Here is an 18,444-nt window from a genome sequence, read left to right as displayed (position 1 = left end):
AGTCCCTCTGCAGAAAGGTGTCTCCCAAACATCTATTCTGGTACCTGTTCTCTATTATTTACACAAACAGAAATGCCAAAACCAAAGATCCAAAGACAGACAGGACAGACTGGGGCAATATAATCCAAAACACCTTATTCCTGAAGGATAAGTGCTTTTATTTCACATGTACAAAACTTCATCAGATGAGTGGCCCTGCTGTTGGGATCTAGTTAAACAGTCATTAATCTGGCTTTACAGAACTACTGTGCATTTGTATGAACAAGCTAGAATTCAGGTGGCAAGGTTTCTGTGCTAAATCAACAAAGATGCAGTAAAAATCATATTTTGGAATTTCAGTTTAAGATGAAGTTGAGCTGAGTTTAATTTAAAGACAAGTGCCGCACACTACCACTAAGCATTAAATAAATAGCAGCCGACCTTTTTCTGTTTGACTTGTAATGCAGTGAAAAGATAACAAATGTGTCTTCTTAGTCTGGTTACCTAAAAGCTCCACTTTTGAAAGAAAAGGAAAGCAATATTATGCAACCTTTTTGGTTTTTTTTTAATAAAAAGCATTTTCTGACAGTTGTAAGAGAAAGGACTTTTGTTTTGGAAGTCACATTTATGCTGTTTATACTGTTGTGAATTTATATAAGATGCTGTAATATAATCAAAATAAAACTTAGCTGTTCCCTGCTGCCAGTCTCTTTAACTCATCTACCATGGCCATGATTAAGCATAATTTTTTGTCTAATTTGGTGTTCCCGATTTAGTCACATGTCCCTAATTTTCAGGAGCATTGTCACTATTCATTTCATTTTGATATTGAGAGGTTTCCATTTAAGCACATTGTCAAAAGACCACAACATGATTTCAGCTCCTCATCAGGATATCATGAACCACATTGTCAAACGTCACTGATAAATAAAAGAGGACTAATATTAAATATAATCTTTAGTCTTGTGCTATCAGGAGATCATCTGCAGCCCAACTAAATGTTCACTGCTTTTGTGCTTATATCTCAAACCAGGTAGACATGAGTCATACAGATGAACAGATGTCAGCTAAGAATATACATCTGTGCATATGTGTTTTTTTTTCAATGACATTACCTACAAAAATCAATAATAGGAAGGTCAGAGAGTGGGATATTTTTCAGCATATCCAGATCCAAGAAAAGTTTTTTTATAACTGAAGTGTTTTTTTTTTTCCATCATGCCTCTCTGATTACCAACCAGCCAACTGGAGGTCACTATCCATATGAAAGTGTTGCTGTTGACTGGATGGGCAACTGAGAGGGATGGCACTTAATTGTGCCCATACAGGAAAGTGTACAGGTTGGCACCAGTGACAGTCACCCCTTGCGGGCCTGTTTTTTAGCACTCTTGTAACTCACAGCAGCCTGGACAGGTGAAACCCCCACAATACCAGCCAATGATATATGTGTACCTCTGTGCATGTTTATACACATCTCTAGCTATATTATATGTGTTTTTATGGATTGTGCTTGAGAACAGGTAAAACTCCCACAATACCAGCCAATGATACATGTGTACCTCTGTGCATGTTTATACACATCTCTAGCTATATTATACGTGTTTTTATGGATTGTGCTTGAGAACAGGTGAAACTCCCACAATACCAGCCAATGATACATGTGTACCTCTGTGCATGCTGATGCACATCTCTAGCTATATTATACGTGTTTTTATGGATTGTGCTTGAGAACAGGTGAAACTCCCACAATACCAGCCAATGATACATGTGTACCTCTGTGCATGCTGATACACATCTCTAGCTATATTATACGTGTTTTTATGGATTGTGCTTGAGAACAGTTTGCAAAACACCGCCTTTGCATGGTATAAGTATTATAGCAGATTGGCCTGCCTCCCCGATAGGAAAGCTGCTCGTATTTACTCCCACCCTGTCTGTCCAACTCTTTCTTTGCAGAGTCAAAAATGGGCCGATATTTGGACTTCACACCTTTATGTCTTGGAGGTGCTGAATTCTAGTGATGGCCTTTTGAGAATGGTAGTAAGAAAGGTCTCTTTTAGTTAAAATGGATGTCAGTAATGCACATTACATTATACAATATGAGCTGAAAATGTTAGGATAATAAGCACTGACCAGAAACAGAAGCACATAGAAATGAACTCAGTTGCAACACACAGGCAGCTGTTTAAGAAACAGCTTCTGCTGTTTATATAAATTAGCAGAATATTGTGAGAAGTTGTTCTGTACAAATTTTACTAATTCTCAGGATATAGTAGAGCTTCTGGCAGAATTAAAGAAAGTTCAGACTCACTGAAAAGTGAAAAAAGGTATGAAACGGGTGCCCTTTGGGACGTTATAATGAGATATCTATTTCTCTTAGCTATTACAAAATGCTATAACCTTTTCCCCTAGAAAAGATGATTTAGGGGAGTTATTTTCTGACTGTGACTACAAGTTCATTTTCTGTTGTAGTCTTTGAAGAGCAGGAGGAAAAAAGCCGAAATAATCAATTTCTTTGGACCTTAGAACAGTGTATCAAAAGCAGAGGGGACAGACCATTACAGCAGATTCGGCCTGGAATAACACAGCCTTGGAATGAGAAATAAGAACATTGGATGTTCTGCACCTGTCTTGATATAAGTATCAAATACTTATGGTTTTAGCTCTAACATTATTAGATAAGTAGATAAGATGGATGTTAAAGTTGCATTTAATATGTTCTCTAAACTGAAGGCTCTTTCCCCTTTCACTGCACACTACTGCCCCCCCCCCCCCCATTTTTCATTCCTATTGTACTCCTAGGTCAATTACTTAAAACTACTTTCTCTTGGAAAAAGTTTACCTATGTACTTGCAGCCCATACTTCAGTTGTTTTTTCGTGTACAAGTGGTGGTCCTTTTCACCCCACAGCACTAGATTAGTAGCATAAGATTTTTAGTTATTAGGAAGATACTGCACTACACTGACCTGGAATTGACTTAGCTTGGTTTTCCTGTTTTTTTTTAGAAGCTGGCCTAGTCCAGTTTTTCTGACTCACAACCTTGTATTACTTTGTGTCTACCCCCCCCCCCCACCACCACCATCTTGAACCTGCACAACTCCCTCCCACTCCTGCTTAATTACAGAGGTATCAAAAAACCTGATGGAGAAAGGCACCATCTTTTGACTTAGCTTTTCTGCCTTGCTTCATAGGAATCCCCAGTAGTGTGCTTGCATGTAAGTACTACCTGGTATAGTTTTTGTTTGTGATTCTTATTGCTATTTTTGTAAAGTTCATCCTAAGGGGATCCTGCAGTGCTTCTGTAACCACTCTGCCTCCCCAAGAACTAACTTTAAATGTGCATGTACTCTATTGTGAAATAAAAATATATCCTATACCTACCACTGTTGTATATTAACCCTGTGCGCATTCACTATTAGTCTACCATAGATTTTATCTCCCTTTACTCTCCTAGGCTCTTTCTCCCTCCTCTGAGTGCTCATAGCTTACCATTGTACTTATTCAGTTAGGCCACCAGGTGGCATTGTTCAACCACTACCTATCTTTTAATACAAGCCAAAAGTACTGTAACTGTTCTATTAATTTACCACTGCCCTGTTTTAATACTTACTATATTCTACTAAACTGCTGCTGCCCTGTTTTCAGCTCCTATCCCCTGTCAACCCTATGCATCCTTCTAATTTCACACACCCAGTGCCTTATGCCTGTGCCTCCTTACCTCTGAGCTAGTTCTCAGCTTGACTGATACCTTTTCTGTGTCTTTCTTCCTTCTCCTTGGCTTTACCAGCTCCGTTCGCCCTGTGGACTTACTCTGCTCCCCAACCCTGCCCCCACTACTCCTACTTTTATTTCAGCCAATTCCCCCCCCCACTCAAGACAACCATCCAGTCAAAGCCTTCCCCTCTTTACCCCTCCTCCTTTTACCCACAGTAATTAAATACATCACTCTTTCAGTACCCCCTCTCACCCCACAGTTCTCTCCAAATACAAATCCTCCCATATTAAACTACCTTTTTCTAACTGTGGTTTCCTTACTGTTCCTAACACTCCGAACCCCCATCTCCCTCCTACTACTCCTAACAACTTTATACCATGCCAGCTCCTGTACCTCCAATCATCTTCCACTCTCTACTCCATTCCATACTCCCACACAAAACCATCTCCTCCCACACACAAATAATCATTTCTTTTCCATCTCCTCCTCCTCTCTTTTTCAGCTTAACCCTCTGCACAGTTTTAATCCTAAAATTATTTCCACTACTGCTAAGACACTTACTCTTAAACAAATACTAGACCTTCCAGAATGCCCTAAATCCAAATCAAAACACACTAAAATAACTTCCTTCAATAACCTCATCTTAGCTGGAGACATTTACCCCAACCCCGGACCTAACCCACCCATAAATAACAATTACCATTCCCCTTCTTCTAACCTTTCATCCCTCTACAATACTCCCAAATTGTTCACACTCAATGCCCAGAGTCTCAACAACAAAGCACATCAGTTTCAAGCATGGCTAAGTCATAACCAACCTGACATTGTAGCCATCTCTGAACCTTGGTTCAAACCCCACATCTCTGACTCTGAAATCCTACCCTCTGGATTTCACACTCTTAGATGTGACCGCCCAAAGAAAAAAGACGGAGGCATTGCATTAATTTATTCCAATCTACTTACCTTAATTCACCTACCAAACCCCATTCCTAAATTTGCCAATGCAGAACTAACAGTTGCTCTATTAAAAGTGAATAATCACAAAATCCTCTGTATCATTACCCTTTATATCCCACTCGGAAATAACGTCTCAACCCTTGAAGACATAGTCCAATGGGCCTCAGCTGAAATTAACCTTGAAACTTACATACTAGGTGATGTAAACATCGATTGGAATAAAATCAGCAGTCCCATACCCCCCGTCCATTAACCTCTTTAACTTTACTCAAGTAACCCACTCCATCACCAGATTCAATAAAACAAATCCCCCAGAATCCACTCTTGACTGGATCTTAGTCACCCATCCAAATAAAATTACCAACTCTTGCACTATCCCTGACTCTATTAGTGACCACCTCCCAGCATTTATTTACCATGCAACCACCTCCCATCCACACCAACATCAATATATTTAGACCCGCAACCTTAGTAAATTTGACCCCAAAACCTTCTCTAATTATCTCAAACAAATGAATTGGAACATTCTAAAAACCCTTCCACTCGATAAAGCCATAGACCACTTTAATTCTACTTTCCTAGATGCTCTAAATTCCCTAGCTCCACCAAGGAAAAAAGAATAAAAACTATAACTGCCCATTGGCTAACCAAGGAAACAAAGCAAATTATACATCAAAGAGACAAATCCTGGAAGCTTTAACAAAAGAATAAATGTCCCGAAACTCTTCTCCAATATACACAGCTCCGTAACTTTGCAAAAAAACAAATCTTCAAAGACAAAATATCCTACTACAGTAAGCTCCAGTCCAACCATCCCCAAAACCCTAGGCTTTTTTGGAACTCCATAAACTCACTCCTCAACCCAGGCTCCAAAAATAACCCCTGTCTGGACCCAAGTAAATCTGACCTCGAATTAGCCTCATTATTCAACTCTTTCTTTATAGAGTCAATATCCAACCTAACGAAAACTTTTCCCAACAACGACCCATCTCTCCTACATTCCACCTCATCTAAGTCCCCAAATAATTTCACCACTATGTTTGAGCTTAAACCTGTCTCCACTATCTACATAAAAAGATTTCTATCCAAACTTAAACCCTGCTGCAATGCACCTGACAACATCCCCTCTTCCTTTCTCAAGTCTGATGCCGATGGTATAGCTCTCCCAATTAGTATCTTAATTAGCAGATCCATAAAGGAATCCTATTTCCCTAAACTCTGGTGTTCCACCTTTATTCTTCCTCTCCACAAGGGAGGCAAAAACACTAACATTTCAAACTTCTGCCCTATAGCTCTTCTTTCTCTCCAATCTCCAAAATCTTAGAAATATGCATTCCACCTCCAACTTATGCCTTTTATGACTAAAAACCAACTTCTTACCCCTACCCAACATGGCTTCTGACCAGGACATAGCACCATAACGGCTCTACTTTCATTCTTAAAACTGTCAATCAAGCCCAAGATTCTGGGAAATTAGTATCCACTGTGCTCCTAGATCTCTCTAAAGCATTCAACACTGTTTCCCAAAGCACCTTCTAAGTCACCTCTCAAACCTAAATCTCTCTCAAAACACTCTTTCCTGGTTCTCAAGCTATCTGTCAGATAGATTTCAGGCTGTGAAATCGAAAAAAGGCACCTCACCTTTCTTACCCACCCTTGCCAGAGTACCAAAGGGGTCCATCCTCGGAACAATGCTGTTAAATATCTTTATCAATAACATTCACTCTGCTATTCCTAATACCAAAGTCATTCAATATGCAGATGACTCTATCATCAAGATGACTTGTCTGCTCTGCCTCTAACCTGCCTGAACTCCTATCTAAAACTCAGACTGCCTTCTCAACTACTGAGATATGGATGTGCCAAAATCACCTTTCTGTCAATGCTAACAAATCTAAAATACTGCTATTCACACCCTCAAAATCAGCCTCTTTTGATAAAAATTCCTTCCAAGTCCTTAGCCAAAGCAACTCATCAATCGAAGTTGTTCTCTTTACCAAACTACTCAGTGTAACTATAGACGAACACCTCAAGTTCAATATCCATATTCAGCAAAATATAAAGAAAACCCACCAAAAACTAGGTATGCTATACAGGAACAACCACTTCCTCTCTACTTTTACCAGGCACACTCTAGCCTCCTCTTACCTCCTTCCCTCCCTTCTGTACAGTGCCCCGCTACTAACTAACCTATCTTCTTCCATCACTTCCAAACTTGAAAGCTGTTATAACAAAATTTCTAAATTTGCCACCAAAGCCAAACATTCCACTCATCACTGTGTTACCCTCCATTCCTTCAACTGGTTAGAATTCACAAATTACCTGGACTTCCTCCAGCTCACTACAGCACATAGACTAATATTTAATCCAACCAAATGCCCCATGCTAACTAACATCCTTCCCCCATACACCCCAAACAGAACTCTCAGATCTGTACACCAAAACTTAATTACTGTCCACAAACCTAAACATCTTGCTGGTCAACTTCTCCTCTCCTTCTCCTTAGGTAAGAAATGGAACTCTCTCCCTTCCACACTAAGGATAATGTCAAACACAAACAACTTCAAAATTCAGCTTTACACCTACCTCTCCTCCAAATGGAAATGTAACTGCATTCTCCCTACCTAGAACTCTTTAACAAAAGCCCCCGGGAGGGTATCCTCCTGAGTCATACTTCATAACTTGGTTTTTACCAAGTTTTGGGGGCCAAATAATGGGGTGCCATGATTCCTAAGTGGCACCCCTTAATTTCCGACTTTTTCACTGTTTTTTTTTTATTTATTTTTCGCAGTTTGAGCTGACGTCATCATGTGCACGATGACGTCAGCTAAGTCGGGGCTACCAGCCTGTTGGACCTCAAGGGCAGAGAATCACGTATTTCTGGCCGGCTTTTTGAATGGATGTGTGTGCGGGAAGCATCCAGATGTGAGCGAGTGCAAGAGCATCCGAGCAAGCGTCAGAGCATTTGTTCTAATGGAGCCGTTCTCTTTTGGGAAGTGGATTCTGGCTGGAATTCATTCTAATGGAGCCGTTCTCTTTTTGGGAAGTGGATTTGTTCCTCGTCCGCCTGCACGGAAAGAATTCTAGCTGGAGCGGAGCAAATGGAAGGGACTGAAGTAAGGTGTGTGTGTGTGTGTGTGTGTGTGTGTGTGTGTGTGTGTGTGTGTGTGTGTGTGTGTGTGTGTCTGTGTGTCTGTGTGTGTATGGATAGATTGTTAATGCTTGTCAGAGATAAAATGTTCTACAAGATACCAGTTATAATGTCAGTTTTAGCAGGGAAAATAAGTTATTACACAGCACCTGCTTCTTTTTATTGAGGAATGGGTCGTCGCCAATCTCCCACCCTACCACTCCACTTGAGAAAACGTTTTCTGCAGAATGAGGTAGATAATCAAATTGTTTTCCACTCCACAGGAACTGCAAAAATCAGAAACGAGAATTTATGATTGTGGAGATGAGACATGCATAAGTGTCTAATAAAATACAAAATCATGGGAAGCAACGTCATTTTACTACAAACATTTTCCAAACAGTTAGTTATATAACTTACCCTAGAAAACAGTCCAGTACTCCATTTTCTGCACAAGTGGATTAAAACTGAGCTCCACAGATTTGCTAAGTTATGGAAATATGCATATAGAATCCTAGAGTAGTGTTCACAGATGAGCGTCTGGTAGCTGGGTGGCTCACGTAACCTGTCCAGTGTCAGTCAAAAAAACTTGTATGGAGCCACTGTGCGGGCCATCATATGCACTGCAAAGGACAGAAGTCAAATGTCATGGCAATTAAGTGGCAGGCAGGAGCAGGTTAGATTAAGATGGATTATACCCCGGAAATGAAATCTGGGTTTTGAAGTATTGAATGTCACCTTGTTGCTATGGAAGCAACTAGACCTTGTGTGGGAGGCTAAAAAGTATTAGCTACATTTAGTTGGCCTTACCACTACACTCAGAATTGGTTCTAGGGTCAGACGTGTAGGAATGATAAAGATAGCTGAGGAAGTGTGATTGGGATGAGTGACATTCCTGATCTGAATCCAAGTGGTGCCATGTCTGTACTATTAATGAACCAGCCATAACAAATAACATTTTCAATCACAAGTATGCTCATCACTGCTTCTTTGGCCAAAGGTCACCTTCATAACCATGTAGCCTTGTCAGTAGGCCTGATACTATATGTTCTGGACCCTCAGGCTAAACGATGTAGTGAACCCTGAACTGATTACTGTTTGATGATGGCCATCTGGCTTGAACAACAGCGTGTGTGTGTTTGTGTGAAAATACCCCAATTTAATACACCTGGTGGCTAGAGGTACTCAAGTTCAAACCCTGTACCTTGGGTACAGGGTAAAAAGAGCCTAAAGTCCTTAGCCACCAGCATTTGTGAATTTATGCCTTATTTTTGATCTGTTCCTCATAAACTCTGTAGTTTTCAGGAGTTTTGGAGAAATCACTGAAGGACTGAATTCACTAAATAATGACAGGCATTTGAATTTCAGACATCATATTTTTCAGAAAATAAATGGTAACACAAAACCTTTTATTCTAGCAATTTTCTTAGTTTATAAGATAAATTTGTCCCTATTTTGGGGCTATAGTCCCCCATTATTGGCTTTGTACTTTTTTTTGTGCTAAGACGTTGAGAGCTATGGTGAGAAGTGAGAATTGAATTCTGTATTCCCCCATTATTGGCTTTGTCCAGGGTTTTTGTGCTAAGAGGTTGAGAACTATGGTGACAAGTGTGGTGGTGCTGCGGTAGCATTGTCACCTCACAGTAAGACGCTGTCCGGTTAGATTCTCAGCTAGAGCGTCTTCTGCGTGGAGACATGCGTGAATGGGCATACCTTCGTTGAAGGTTGTGCATCAGGGCTGGTAACTTGGCATGTAAAAATCAACTACCAATCATTAATGGACCGGAATTCTGCTGTGGCGACCCCTAACCGGGAAAAGCCGAAAGACACAACAACATAGCCATTTAAGTTTCAGTCTTCCTATCATTCAGGAAACTGCTGATTTGGCATAGTGGTATGTTTTTCTGACTGTAATGCACAGGGTTCTGGGTTCAAGACTTGGCAGTGAAATGCATCATGGTAACATAACATTTTAGTCTAGCAAAGTTCCAAAATGTTTGTCACCCCCACCCAAAAAAAAAACTGAAATTGAAAATAAATGCAAGAAGCTGTGCAAGATGCCTATGACTTACACTACTGTCATTTGATTGTATATATAGATATAGATGCATATTGTGTGGGTGTGGAAGTAGACTTTTATGATGGAAATGTTCTGAATTGGGCAGTTTTGTCATTATTGGTTCATGCATTTTGTTTCATTGCCTACTGGACAAATGTTCAAACAATAAATTAATGGATTTTACAAGGAGTTGAGAGCTTTAGGGGAAGAGAAGTTTAGTGTTGCTTATGCTTAGTCTGCTTGTATTGTTAATAACATAACAGGTTAAATACTTGCTTTTGATGCAGAAGACTGTGGGTTCTACTCTCACAGTATGTAGATGCATTGCTGATACTGTACTGTGTTGTACTTTTAAAGGGAGTGGGTGTAACAAGTCAAGGGTGTAGCTACAGATAGAGCAGAAGTGAGAAAATGTCATGCACAAGGGCATTGGTGTCTCAGTGGAAAAGAGCAAAAATATTGACCCAAATTCAGGAACAGAAAATCAGAATGATTATATTCTGTGCTGCATTATAAGAAAAAAAATGTGCGCGTGGAAGTAGACTTTTATGATGGAAATGTTCTGAATTGGGCAGTTTTGTCATTGGTTCATTTTGTTTCATTGTCTACTGGAACAAAATGTTCAAACAATACATTTAAAATGTGCTCTAAGTCTAACAACTGTGCTGTACAAGGAATTTAATTTAATAAAGTCAAGAAGGTGCATCAAAGAACACATGTATGTTTCATGTTTTGTGTGCAAGGGGCCAATGATTTGAAAACAGCCCAAGGTAATCTTTATCCACCACTGGCCATGCGTTTTCTTTGGATGTGGTGTGGGTTTCAATGCTGTTTCAATAAAGGTGAGTTTCAAGGGCAGAGAAGTTTTAATGCCAAGTCTATTTTCATTGTGAGACAGCATTGCTTTGTTTAGCAGATTTCTGTAAGTGTTTGTGCATTGTTGTGCTGTAAAATGTAAAAATAAAATACAAGTAATCATTGTAGAAGTAAAGCAGTATGCACACATTAGTGTTTATGGTAAATGGGGCAAAATAGACAAGTACTGGAACATTGGAATGGCTGTGGGGGGACTGGTGCCATATTTTGGTTGTCTGTTCTTCAGTTTGCATTTGAAAGTTGGTATCCCACAATTCCACTGGAGCGGGCGTGGCTACATAATTATGTATGCAAATTTGATGTTAATCAGTGTACATATTTGTACCTATTTTTCATGGGCCTTGTCCAGATTTTTGATATTTCCAGGTTGAGAGGTATGTCCTGAGTTTCTAAGCACCTTATAGCTGGCTATAACCTTCTATAGCTAATTCCCATATGATCTCTCACACTCTGTAAATATTGTAAATAGCTTTTGACTTTAACTGTGTGAATTTGTTAAAATGTATTTGCACAATATTTTTCCACTATGGGCAATATTGCTCACACTTTGTATTATTTGATATGTATCTGTACTTGTACTTTTATTTTTATTGGACTGCTATCTTTACTGTGATCTGTCTCATGGAGCTTTTCTCCCCGGGCCTCCACTGAAAACGGGCTCTCTGGGCCCAGTGGACTTCCCCAGTAATCAAACTTGAAATAAATAATAATAAATAAATAGAGAATCAATCACTGAACTTTGTTTCAAAGTGCTGTGCTTTGCTGGCATGTATCCTTGTATGCATCCTTAAGTCACAACCTGTTGTTGTTCATAATGAACAGTCAGTGAGTAAAACAGAAGTCTAATAACACTTCATATTTTTTATATGGATCATGAAAGCTGTTCCTGATGGGAGGAGGTACTGGACCATGCATGAAGGAGGAAGCTTGAAATTGTGGCTGATTCTCACTATGCCCAGGAGAGTTATTTTATATACATAGAAGAAACACAGCAGGATCCACATCAAATATATAACCAGTCCTCAAATAGTTCTGCACTTGGTACCAGAGAAAGTAAACAGCAAACCACATTGCAAAGAAGTAAAATCCACAAATGTTTATTCTAATAGTAAGCACTTCACATTAGAGAGTATGGTACAGGATTTCTTCAGAATAACAGTTAAAAGATCATGTTGAAGCTATATAACAAAACCAGTCAAGTTCCTGCCCCCGCTAATTAAGTTAATTGATGTTCCCTAGCAACCAAATACACCATGTTAAAGTGTAAAGGCTATAAAAAGTCTAAACAAGCATCTTAAAATACTTAATATGAAGATATCATTTAAACCAAAAGGACCAGTAGCATTTGTTCTTATTTACCATGTAAATTCCCTATGCTCCAATCTGTTCTTCCATAGTCCTCCCCTGAAGTCAAAATCAAGTACATCTATTATGAAAAAAACAAATTCATGTCCAGCCAGTGTGTGTGCTTGAATGTGTTTCTCAAAGTGTTTTGGGGGTATTTGCAGTGTGGTTTGCTGTTTACTTTCTCTGGTACCAGGTGTGGAACTGTTAGAGGGCTGGTTATATATTTTTCACTACTTGGTGTGGATCCTCTGGTGCTTCTTCTTAGTCTGAAGTGTCTTTGTTTGTTCTATTTTATATACATATCTTTGTCTGACTGCAGGTGCTAAATGATTCAAGATAGCTGTAATATCCTTGATTTATTATTATGTACTTAAGAAGACCCCGTGTGCCATACTAGTCAAGTAATTTTATTCTCTTGGCTCCCTGACCTCCTGATCATGGCGAATGAAACCATCGTGGTTGCTGAGAGACTGAAAGCAATCAGAGCTTCATTTGCTTTGCTTACAGTGCTGCTGAATCAAACCACAGATTAAATTAACTTCTGTAGCACATGATGTCAAACTGTTAAATACTGAAGCGGCAGTCATGAGGTCAAATTGTTAAATACTGAAGTGGCAGTGGAGCAACGACACATGATTCTCAAAGAGCAACAATCCATCATGGGGGTATATTCCTAGCAGTTACAAGATCTGCAAGAATTTAAAGAGCACCTGGCTTTTATAATAGATGATCTGGAAAATCAAGTCCGAAATAATAATGTGAGAATTATTGGGCTACCAGAATCAACTGAAGGAAACTATCCACTGAAGTTTATTAAAAAAGAGCTGTGCCCTTATTATGATCTTCACATCCCCCGGCTATCAAAAGGGCTCATTGAATTAATCATAAAACAAGAAACTCTAACCAGCCTAGGCATTTTATTAGCAAATGCCTGGATTACAGTGATCAGAGGAATATTTAAAAAAAAAACAGTCCGAGAACAAGGTTCACAGCTATGAATGGTGGGGCACCCAGTGAAGTTCACCCTGGACTGTAGTGCTACCCTCTGTCATAAATGCAAGCAATATGGATGGCACAGTGGTGCAGAGGTAGCATTGTCACCTCACACCAAGGGGTTGTCTGGTTCAATTCTCAGCTGGGGTGCCTTCTGTGTAGGGTCTGCATGTCCTCCCTGCATTCATGTGGGTTTCCTCTGGGTGCTCTGGTTTCCTCCCACATTACAAAGACATGCATCTGGAACATTTCTACCCCAGCCTCCGCTATAAATTGGCTTGTTCCAAGTCACACTTTCCCAGTTAACAAATGTTAAATAAATAAAATACATACAAATAGTTTTGATTCCTGCATGTTTTGAGGAAGCAAAAATTTAATATGAGTCTTACATTTCCTGCTACTCTCACTTTATCCAGAAGGTCACTACAAATATCTTTACACACTCTTCAGGAAGCAGAGTGGTTTATGAATTCCTCCCATTCTGTTGGGTCCAAGTCATACACAAAGATGGTGAATGGCCAAAGTTCTGGGATTGCTGGCACTAGAAAGCATGATCAGTCTGCTTCCTTATCACTGCAAAAACAGCAAACACCAATAAAGGATAAAGACTTGTTCCAAGATTCTTCTAGGGATGACGATATGTGAGGAAAATCCCAACAGATTCAGGAGGAGAGTCACCTCCTTATCAGTCTTAAACCTCATTGCCAGCAAATGAGTAATGGGGATCACATTGAGCTTTCTGGCCTGGAGTTTTCAACACCAGAAATCTCTCCAATGAGCTATTGCAATTGGAGCAGTCATGAAGTAACGTAGCCAGGGGACTTGAATAAAAATGTTTAAAGCTGACTTGAGATTATTTCAGTTGAGTGACTTATCAGGTGTTATAAACTTTTTTTTTTTTCTACTAGGTTGGTGAAGAGTCTCATAACAAAACTGTTAAGCATCCAGCCTTAAAATATGCCAAGCCTATCTTGGGTTCTTGTTTGTTAAGGGAAGCATGTCCCTGAAGTGTATAAAATGGCTGGGTGTGATGGGAGCGTAAATGTTTCAAAGTATTTTCAAGCACTTTCTTTTGTGACACACCCATTGAATTAGGGACATTGTTCTTGTAGCGAATGATTTTCCTTTCTGTTGTCTACTTTAATCTTATTGCAGTGTATTGTATTACTTTCATTTATTGTTTTTATTATCTAGTGCATTGTGTTAGGGCACATATCTAATATCTGATCTGGACTGTATTTAGGCTCGTTCACATTATTTGAATTAACTAATTCAGCTGGTATAGTGCGGTTTGGTTGCTAGGGGGATTGCAGGGGGTTAGTGCACAACACTGTGTAGTTATCCCAATAAGGATCAGGATGTTCTGGTGAATAAATGGAGTGACCATGAGGTGTTTGTGTCACATGGAATTGCAACCTGCCACAAAGCAGCCACAGTCCTAAACATCTTGAGGCAATGTAAAGCTGAGGTAGTATTCCATCAGGAACCTAAAATAAAAAGGAAGAGGTCTGACTTAGCTTTTAAAAAATGGCCCAGCAAAATAATTTTGTTATGTGCCAATACAGCAAAGCATGGGGTAGCCACACTGATCCAGTATCAGTTAAAATGGAAGATACATGGGAGATGGATGGTAACTAAGTTGGTTATGGGGCTACTGATTTAATATTAGCTGATGTATATCTTCTAAATGAAGACAACCAAATGGGTTAGCATAGTTTAGGCAGAGCATCAATTCTGTGATACAAGATAATTTGGGTATAGTAGTAGGAAGGACTTTAAAGTCCTTCCGGATCCAGCTGTAGATAGAATCCACAATGGAACTCTTCATCCCCTGAAATGCTCCAGGGAACTGTCTTGTTTTATAGGGGATCTTCAGTACTGGATGCTTGGAGGATACTAAACCTCTCTAATGTAAATTACACTTTCTATGCACATGGGGTGGCAATTAGATTTGATTTATGACTAGTAAACCGGACTGTTATGGCAGGAGCTGTGGATGTTTAAATTGCTGCAGCAGCTTTATCAGATTATGCTATGGTGGCTACAAAGTGGGCAAGGGCTATGGGAATGATAGGGTATTACCAGTGAAAGTTTGACCCGATTCTGTTACAAAAAGACAAGATGCGCGAGAGCAACAGAACTCGTATTAAGAAATTTTGGGAGGCAGCAAGGCTGCCAAATGAGAATATCTTTGCATTATGGAAAAGGTTAAAATCAAGATACAAGTCCTTTAGTAGGCAAGTACAGGCAAATAGCGGAGCAAAGCCAGATCACTGACTAGCCGCCCTTTCTGTCAAGCTGCATGATCTTGAGAAAGTGTTTAAATCCCAGAACTATAATGGGGAAGAGGCACTTTTGGAGATTAAGGCCATTACATAAGAAATGAGATTGATGCATTATGTATGATGAGCACAATACTTTTGTTATAATTATCATGTCTCATTACACAGCCTCACTATGTTCTTAGGACAGTTATGTCTTGTGAAGTACGTATGTAACATACCCTTACCTGTATTAGTTAACTTATTCAAGTGCAGCCATCTGAAATATATTTAAAAACAAAAATGCTGACTTTTACATAGGAATGCATTCTCAGGACTAATTAAAACCACACACATACAGGCCTCTCTGAAGTGTATCTCCTTTCTTTCTGAAATTAGTATATCTCAAATTTCTACACATAGCAGGTAGTTCTCCTTTGGCAATGTCGATTAATAAGCTAATTTTCAATTTTTGCATGCTTTACCCAATGGGTTAGAATGCCACCTGGTACAACAACATTTTAACACTGTATAAATTCCAACAACACAATATGTCACAGTTTATCCTTTTTTTCCTTCCAAACCACAAGGATTAAAAGCCATGCCATTAAGCATTCCATTGTTATACACTGGAACCTGTGTCAGTAGGTTGAGCAACACATATGACAAAGCTCAATGCCATGTTCACACCTTTATTTCTCTATGGTATACCAATGTCTGCCAAGGAAATAAGAGATATACATCATAGATATTCAGGTGAATTTTAAATGAAATATCATCATTGTCATGTTTAACAAATTGTACACACATTAGCTTTATGTTATATCTGAAACATTAATGATGTATGCTAAATAGAAAACTTTAGTTATGCAAGCATTACTGATACGTTGCTTACAACATATTTAGTATAACTTTTTTAGTTTTACAGTCCTAATCACAATGTTGTGAGAAATTGAATTCCAACACGCTTTTTAAAAGTATCTTTTAGCTGGATTAGAACACTTAATCATCTGTGTTCTTTATTTAAATTCCCCTGCACTTATACCTTGTACCACAGAGATAGGTATGTGACAACTGGAATTTCTCCACTCATTACTGGTTATTGCTGAGTGAAGCACACCTTTGACAGGCATGTTTACACTACATAAATCAGCCCAAACTTAAATGTTCACTTTTTCCTTAGGTAGTGAACCATGTTTACATGCTGTTGAGTGGACAGCAGATGCAGATTAAACAAAATTAAAAAAAAAATACTTATTGAAAATCATTGAAATGTAATCTCTAAACAGGATTCTAATAACACATCATGTGCCTTGTTTCTCTCAGTTCACTACATTTACAACTTGTGCCACAGAGAAAGTTACCTGACAGGTGTATTTTCTTCAGTGAGTAATATTCAGAGTGCTGATGGCTGTCCAGTGCTGCCAAGTTTGTTTGTGCTACAAAAGACAGCCTAAGCTAAATTTTTCACTTTTTTTCCTTAGGTAGCTTGTGTGCTGCCAACTGGAGAGCAAACACAGATAAAAAAAAATACATATTGAGAATAAATGAAATGTGTTCTCTAAACAGAATTCAAAGATTGCATTGTGTGCCTTATTTCTCTCAATTAACTTCATTTATACATTGAGCCACAAAGTTACCTGACTCTGTATTTCTTCACTGAGTACTGTCCAGCATGCTAACAGCCTCACAATGCACCCAGGCTGGTTTGTACTACATAAGGAAGCTGAAATTAAATTTTTTACTTTTTTTTTTTTTACATTTCTCCTTAGATAGTAAACCATGCTTACATACTGCCAAGAGGACAGCAAATGCAGGTTAAAAAAATAAAAAAATCAAATACATATTGTGAATAGCTGAAATGTATTCATTTAACAGGATTTGAACAATGCATTGTGTGCCTTATTTCTCTCAAGTCACTTCATTTACGATGTGCCACACAGAAGGTTATCTGACAGGTGTATTTTCTTCATGAAGTACTATCCAAATTGCAAACAGCCATGCAGTGCTACCAGACTGGTTTTCCCTACTTATTGCAGCCTAAGCTGCATTTTTCACTTTTTCCTTAAATTGTGACAGTTCATTTTATGCTGCCAAGTGGTATGCAAATGCAGAAGGCAAAATTTATCAAAAGCATTCACAAACTTTTTTGGATAACAACGTGAAATGAATCACACTGTATACCTAGCAATGAGCAGAGCTACTACTGCATTACAATGACACACAGCCTTCTCATACCTCCTTGTTACATCACTACTATCATGTATGTCTCACAATATCAGGACTTTAGGTAATGCCATGGGAATGGAAAAGGGGGCAGGTAAGAGCAGAAATGCTTTCATTTTTCACACAGCACACATAATATTGACATAATTTCAAATGATATATCCGTCTGTCACTTTTTGTCAATACTGACCTTACTTGAGTTTCCCACCTCAACACCTTCATACAACAAAATGTGTGCCATGAGTTATTATGACCCCCCTCAGTAAAATTATCTGTGAACAGGTTTTGAAACTGCACTATCTGTACTGTTTCTCTTAAGCTCAATATATTTACACATTATGCCACAGTGATGTGTGTAACAACTTGAATTTCTTCAATCAGTACTGTCCAGTGTGCTGAGGAAAGTGCACCAGTTGGGCATTGAACTGCCTCTCACTGCTACTGACCACTGCCAGTCTGTAGACTGCAATGCCAAATGGAGTGCAAACAATCTGGGGGAAAAAAGACACATTTTGAAACAAGTACTGTAAATGTACATTTGTGATGATTAATCAGCTTTGTTATCTTGCAACAGGAACCTATATGGATTTGAACCCTCAAACCAGTATATTAAGAACAATCATTTCAAATTCTCTCTCACATTGGCCACAGACAAAGACATATTAGCAATGAAAAAAAGTGTTTAGATGTACTCAGAATGTAACATTGTATCAAGTCACATTGAAAGTTAAACAGAACCCGGTTATAAAAGTTGTTTCTCATTTGCCAGCAAATATTTGGATGATTGGAATACTTGCAACAGTTAGGATACCCATGTATCCACACAATATTAAACAAATAGTGCAAACACTGCAGTTGAATTCCTCTCTTTATTGTGCCTCATTCCCTTTTCTGTGCTTT

The 18,444-nt window shown here is 38.9% G+C and overlaps 1 protein-coding gene and 1 long non-coding RNA gene across 6 annotated transcripts in view; one reads left to right on the top strand and one right to left on the bottom strand.

Moving 5' to 3' along the window:
- Positions 1 to 18,444, bottom strand: part of AMZ1 (archaelysin family metallopeptidase 1) — a 523,657-nt gene that overhangs the window by 321,923 nt on the left and 183,290 nt on the right. The window contains exon 1 of one of the 5 annotated variants that reach the window (XM_044089774.1): positions 7,953 to 8,035. The exons of the other annotated variants lie outside the window; for them this stretch is intronic. The gene's annotated coding sequence lies outside the window, so the exon portion shown is untranslated. Of the gene's footprint in view, positions 1 to 7,952; positions 8,036 to 18,444 lie in introns of those variants that run through there. 5 annotated transcript variants of the gene reach the window in all.
- LOC122816761 overlaps positions 1 to 18,444 on the top strand; it is a 219,882-nt gene that overhangs the window by 144,239 nt on the left and 57,199 nt on the right. The gene's annotated exons all lie outside the window — the stretch shown is intronic.

The sequence above is a fragment of the Protopterus annectens genome, chromosome 12.part0, assembly GCF_019279795.1.
Source record: "Protopterus annectens isolate FY-2018-M chromosome 12.part0, PAN1.0, whole genome shotgun sequence".
In the NCBI taxonomy this organism is placed as follows: domain Eukaryota; kingdom Metazoa; phylum Chordata; order Ceratodontiformes; family Protopteridae; genus Protopterus; species Protopterus annectens.
This window is presented reverse-complemented; position numbering and strand designations above follow the sequence as displayed.